Below are 7,500 nucleotides of genomic sequence, written 5' to 3'. Positions count from 1 at the left end.
TGTTCGTTGGGCCTGGTGACGACAAAGGGTGCCGTTTCTGAAGGCTTCATTTTTTTTACAGACCAGCTCCCTTGTACATGTACCAGTAACACGTGCCGGCCTATATTTGTCATAAGTGTGAAAGTTTGTCAGTAACTTGGCAAATGTACACGGAGTATTCCTGTTTACCCCATTCGTATAAGTCAGAAGATTCGAGATATAAATATATCTTACACCACTGGATGCAGATACATTTATTTCCTATTTCAATGTTAGCAAACTTCCGGTTGTGTGTTGGGTAATATTTCGTCCTGCTATTCGAGAAAAAAACATCGCAGGAACAAGTGTTACAGGGTAACAATTAGCGCTCAGTGCGTAATCCTGGTCAGTTGATGCTCAGTGTGTTATCTTGGTCATTTAACTGTCAGTGTGTTACTTTCGTCTGCTGACGTTCAATGTGTTATTTTGTCCAGTTGACGCTCAACGCGATACCTTGGTCAACTGACAGTCAGTGCGATATCTTGTCAAGTTGAGCTCATCGTGTTACCTGGGTTAACTGACGCTCAGTGTGCTATCTTGATCAGTTGACGCTCTTTCTTTTACTTTGGTCAGTTGACATCCAGTGTGTTACCTTGGTCATTTGAAGCTCAGTGTTTTACTGTGGTCTCTTGACGTTCAGTGGGTTATGTGGTTTAACCGACACTCAGTGTGTTACCCTGGTCAGTTGACCCTAAGTGTGTAAACTTAGTTGACTGACGCTCAGTGTGTCACTTGCTCAGTTAACGCTCAGTGTTTTATCTTCGTCAGTTGACGCCAAATGTGTTACCTTCATCAACTGACGCTCAGTGTTTTAACTCGGTCAGTTGACTCTCGTTGTGTTACCTTGGTCAGTTGACGCTCAATGTGTTAACTTGGCTGACTGACGCTCTGTTTTATCTTGGTCTGTTGACGCTCAGTATTTTATCTTGGTCTGTTGACGCTCAGTGTGTTACCTTGATCAGTTGACGTTATGTGGCATCTTGTTCGGTTGATGCTCAGTGTTTTACGTTGGTCAACTGACGCTCAGTGTGTTATCTTGATCAACTGACGTTCAGTGTGTTATCTTGGTCATTTGACGTTATGTGACATTTTGGTCAGCTGACGCTATGTGTCATCTCTTTCAGTGAACGCTCAGTGTTACCTTGGTCAACTGACGCTCAGTGTGTTACCTTTGTCAGCTGACGCTTAGTTTGTTATCTTGCTCAGTATGCCATATGAGATATAATGGCCAGGCACATAAATCATTTTCAAGTGAGTAAAAGTACATGTACTTTCGTCGTCACAGTATAGCCATTCATGTTGTAAATATAAATTATTCAAGTAAAACAATATATTTGCCTGAAGATGACAGGTTTCGTGTCAGATGAGGTTAAGTAATGCGGTGCACGCATGCATACTTGGCAATGTAATGATTAAAACACTGCTGATGTGGAAGCACTCCTATGTATAGTTCTATTATGTAAAAGCGAAAGATACTGGGTTTTATTTATACGGCAGACATTGAAATGGGAAAGTTTAACACATGAAACTGCATGCGAACTACTAAACTGGGCGGAAGTCCGATGAAAGGGTCTTTGTACCATACCTGCTGATATCGTTGACATGCGTACCACTAAATATGACCGAATCGTCTTTTTAAAGCAGTATCATTGTAGCAAATTAAGAACACTAAAAACAATCCTTGAGGCTTTTGTCAAGCCTGCATGTATGCACTGGACATATACACGTATAACCTATACAAGGCGTACTCTGACAAATTGTGGGAATACACCTTTTCGTATGTTGTGTGCAAAAGCTTTACGAGAATTTCCCCGAAATTTTATAGCATGTTTGTATAGTTTGATTCTGGACAACTTTAAGAATGAGGAAGCAATACGAAATAACGAAGTGGACAGCGATATAGTTTCTGTACCAATTAATATTGGCATTTCAGGGCAATTTCAATTAAACGAATAGTTTGTATGTGTATCGATAAAAGATACGTTTATGCTGAACAGGTGTGTGTATGTATGTATACTTGCGTAAATCACAAAGCTATTTTTCAAATATTTGTCAAAAATGAAAACGGTATACAGATTCATAAAAAGGAATTAAGCAGAAACAAAATGACTTGCATTTATGTACGTCTGTGGGTAAACTATTTTCATAATATTTTAACTTTGATACTTAATACTGAACTAATACATTGCCTGTGATAAAGCTAAATTGATAGGCCCTACAAAATGGAATTGTATCAACAGATAAATGGTAATTCTAATTTAGATCTCTGTACTAGTTGTAAACCAAGCGACAATCAGTCAAATTCATCTCAACACTTTGTCTAGTATAATGATCGCCTCTAACCATTAAAAAGGGGAAGCTTCTCCTTTACCCATTTTATAAGAGTCATTAATTGATATAGGTTCTAGGGTCATAGACGCACAGACGTTTTTGTGCGATTTGACAGGGAGTTAATTGTCTCGTCATCCAATAGGCTAGTAAGTGTTTTGACATTTATCACATATCCAAACTTTCATATATGATAACTAAATGGTTTATAATTGACGTACGCCGAGTGACCGATGGTCACCGATGTGTAAAACTTGTCTACGATCTATAACGGAAACAAACTTATGTGGCTTGCTTAAAAAGGGATGACTCTTTTTTATTTATTTAATCTTTTCACTTGGGGCCATAATTAAAGAAAATAGCTGACCAAGTGGGAGATAAGACCATAGAGAGTGTTTTCATTAACAAGTAAAAGTCAGTCCAATATCGCCCGTCCATCACACGCAGTTGTACATAGATGTTCGGTGGTCAGATGTAAAGTGTACCTATATAGGATCGTTATGCCTAACTGTCCATGTATCCGAGCGAGCGATGCGATCTGCCGGGCAGACAGTCTTGTCACGGGCCATCGCTCCTTGATCGAAGCCGGTGAAAGAATCCTTAACAAGACAACCTATTGAAAACGTCTCCTCTGTAAATTATTCCTCTGTTCCGTTCTGGAATAAATTATAAAACAATTTTCCCAGACAATCCGGAGAAAAGTACGAAATTCGCCCCAAACAATAGCTGGTCAGTGGTCAAATGAAAGATCGCGATTTATGATAAAACTTAATTAAATCTTTAGAGGAAGAATTTTCACAAATTGTCCATCAGTGATGTCGGAACTATGAGAAATACGCGTTAGAACTCCGCTCTGCCAATTCCACGGATATCCAGACATAAATCTTAATTTATGGCTGTAAAAAATATTGTCATCTAAAACTAGATAAATCAAATTAAACAAATAAACGTTACTTTCTTCATCGTTATAATTATGTGTTTTTTACACCCTTGCACGTACATGCATGTGTGTGTTGTCATAAACACGGACAACCAAGGGATTACTTGTTTTTCTTCTTTGAGTGCAATTAATATTTTTGTATATATAGTAAATATGTGCGATCTATTTAAGATTGTGTGTGTAGTTGAAACACCCAAAAGTATACATATCCGAACTTTTGTCAATTCAGTTATAACTTTTCTTCAGCATATCCGAAGAGCATGACCGAAAATAGTTGAATGTAACAACTCGTATAACGCAAATATGAAAACATTACGGATATTGTGAATGATGTTAACAGTGTTTACCATTGTTTCTAAGCGACTACATTAACAGTACGTCTGGTTCACTTACAGCTCTGAGTATATATGCATGAGAAATGCATCGGGTATAGGCAGCCTACTGGGTGCGACCGTTTGTGGCGCCTTCAGTGCCCCTTCCCTATTATCTTACAGCTGATGAGAAAAGAAATCAGCGAGATGAACACACAGTCTAATAAATAGATTTATATAGGGTGGAAGTCAACCCTATATACTTCCACGAATCCATGCAGATGTTCTTTTTTACTAGCTAACAGTTGTCTGTGTGTGATTGATTGATAGGTGTTTAATTTGTCCCCGATCACTAATGGCTATTGGATGGTTTGATGGATTAGGCGTTATTTTTGTACCATTCCCCTAACTTATACACTGTTTGCTCCTTTTTCATCTTCGAATTTATCAATTGTGTTGTGATATGAAAAAAGATATATGCAATAAAAATAAAACTGTAATCAATCTGTTCAAATGCATGACATTTTATATCGTCATATATTTTTTCCTGTACGTTGCACATCGCCTAGAACCGACCCTATATTCGGTATAGTGACGTTGGTCATACATGTAATCGTATACAAACGTGTATTTAGTGCATTTATGTGTAAACCCTATTTTGCAATATAGTGTTTTTAAAACCATTATAGTAAATGGGGAACACGTGTTGTCTCCGCGTTTCAAAGAAAAGTTTACTGTGCGCGCAGTTTATTTTTCATGCGCTCATTCTATTTTTTTACTAATATAAGTATTATGTGTATTTATATACTCAAACACGTGGTTCTTTCTCTGAGCATTTTCCATTTTCTGCACCTGTTTAAAATAGACTGCGATAAATCTTTAAACATTTTATTATGTAACTACTATAAGCGTATAAATACACGCATGCGTTAATATTTAAAAGGTCCTATCTGGCATCCCTGAAGTAAAAATACTGTCATCTTGTTCCATGCTCCTTTCCTCATATAAGCTGGTCACTTTGACTGACCTAGCCTGATGGATAAGGCATGGGTCTTATGTACATTGTAGATTAACAACAATTTTTTTATATACTTCTACAAACCGTTATACAAAAGGGAAATGTGTCGTATTTCGACCACTAAGGGTATTGTTACACCCAAAATTTGATTGCTTTTTACGTTTCAACTATAAACGACGACACCCAGTTTTACGAGCGTAGAATTTAGCTGGGTGCCCTGGGCAAACAACCACCCTCCTCCAGGTACGTGACAAATCTCCTGACATAAAGTCACAATCGAACCAGTTTTATGGCATTGTCAGGGACCAATCTGCTGCTGCGAAAGTATAACCCTTTTGTCTAATAAGCCAGCGAGTGTCACGACGAAAGTTCAAGATGATTGAGTATTATGTATTTCTATAAAATTTAGTGACAGTAAAAACACATCTCACCTCTTATAAACTGTGCATGCTGCCAGAACAGAACAAGATGTTCTGCCTACTCCCCTAGCTCAGTTAAACGCTTGCACTATACTCGAAGTATTTTAGACATACACGCGCATATACACAGCAGACAGTCTTGTTATTAGCGTATAACTGCGCACAAGTTGTTATCGCCATATGCAATACACTTGTTTTTACGTGTTTGTGATGTAATATCAATAGTTATTTATTTAATGAGTGTTTTACTCCTAATTCAAGGGTGCTGAAAATCGGGCCGTAATCTGTGTATTATACAATTAAACTTTATTTCAGTTTAATTGCGAAAGCGGATATACGGATTATCTAAAGACATGGGATCAATCCCATTCCCAGTCAAGAAATTGTTCACGGGCCTTGCAATGATCACGGGCCTTGCATGCTTCCATTGTTCACGGGCCTTGCATGGTTTCAAACATTGGTTAAGGGAGCCCCATTTGGTGATTTCACATAAACTTTCTAGTCAAAGGTCGGTGGTTTATTACCAGTTGCCTTCAGCATTAAATACGACCGCCTTGGCATTAGTGTAAATTACTGAGTGTTACCTTAAAATAATAATAATAAATAATAATAAATAAAATAATAAATTATTTTGAAAATCTTAATTAATTACGGCGTATATTTAAAACAGTATAATGCACAGACACGGATACATAATTAGCTGTATTTACCTGTAAAAAACAGCTTATTAGCAATATTCTTATAGCTATTTTCTTTTTTTTCTTTTTTTATTTCTTTTGGTTATCCCTAACCAATTTGGTAAATCCTAATTAAATCACTCTGTGTTACTCAGATGTTTTAGGTGATAAAAAAAACTGGTGGTGCATATTTCGTTGTAGAGAAATCAATATTTATATTCAACACGAAAGCAAACTTCAAGGCCTTCCTTCCATGTCAATATAACATGTTTATAAACGTAATTAAGTAATTAAAAACATGAACCTGTTTATATACATAATTACGTTTAAAAAAACTTAATTATAGGTTTCACAACTCCACTTCCATACCGTTTATTAAGATATAACACACAACTTTATTTTCTTTTTCCGGTAATTATTTTCCTTAAAAAAAAAACATAGAAACAAATTTATTTTCAGTTTATATTGTCCGGTCCTTCTTCACGCCGAAAAAAACAATAACTGGAAGACTTAAAAGTCAACGTATACATATGTATGCATTTGCCAACAAAGAAATCTGCATAATTCCATTTTCTAACAACAAAAACAGCTTGGACGGATTCGTGTGGAGAATCTCTTTGGAGTTTCCTGCACGTGTGTTCCTTATTCGACCGAGTGACCGATCCGGAATAGAATAGCAGGGTATCAAAGAGAAATCCCCGGCACCGATTGTTCGTACAAATCCCAGTATCTCCCAAAACACTCGTAACACTTGTTTTCTTCTTCATTTATATCGCTACATCTCTGGACGTCTTCAGACAACTTGCCCCCCAGCTGACAAAGCTTACCATAGCCTCAGGTGGCGGGCAGCTTAAGTGGCTCTCTTTTGGGACGAACAGTCTGTTCGGCTACCGTTATGATCAGCGGGGTGTGTCCCGCTTTGCCTTGACCACCCCCGGGCTTAGACGCTTGACCATCATGGGAACCCACCCTCGACTCTTGTTCCACAAACCTGTTAACTGTAAATCATTAGAGAGTGCTTCTGTTAGAGTCACGTAACAAGCGAACATCAAAGGGAAATACATTGTCAAGGTTTTGTGGAGGTGTTCGTGTGGAGATGAGAACTAATTCCAGAACACAATGCCAAACACTGCCCAGATTGATAGAGAACGCTTTTAAGATTACCTGCAGGGGTCATTAGTAAGATTAAACACCCAGCTCAAGTGGTATCAATCAAACATTTAAGCTTAGAATAAGAAACAAATGCAAACCTGTTCAAAACTATCGTCCAAATGAAAATAAACAAAAGTTGTTGATGCTCTTTGCATGAAAAGTATCCAGAGATCAGGTGTGCATGTGAGTGCAGTCCAATTAAAAAGTAAAAAGGTAGCTTATCTAGATGAGAACGTCTAAGAGGGCCATGCAGTGATTGTGCAAACAGCGGAAACTGATAAAGTAAGTTGTCTGCGTTTTATATGCTAAAATTTACATTTTCACAGTAAGGTATCACCCTACCTTCCAAACACCTCTCAAAACACCTTTCTAAAATCATTAAAACTTCCCGAGTCTGGCAAAATCAGCAACTTAGTCATGGTCGAAATTTATGTTGTAAATGTAAAAATGGTGTGTATATTAATATATATGGTCGTGTAATTCTGTGTAATTTAAGGAGAAGTTAAACATGATATTGTGATACGATGCAGTAATTAAAAAAATCGACTAGATCTGTTCCCAAAGGCTACATGAATTTTACTGTAAAGTACAAATGTTGAAACCCATTTTTTTCTAGACCTACCTCTATATTCATTTT

The sequence above is a fragment of the Liolophura sinensis genome, chromosome 1, assembly GCF_032854445.1.
Source record: "Liolophura sinensis isolate JHLJ2023 chromosome 1, CUHK_Ljap_v2, whole genome shotgun sequence".
Classification (NCBI taxonomy): Eukaryota; Metazoa; Mollusca; class Polyplacophora; order Chitonida; family Chitonidae; genus Liolophura; species Liolophura sinensis.
The sequence above is the reverse complement of the archived record's forward strand: the minus strand, read 5'-3'. Positions refer to the sequence as shown.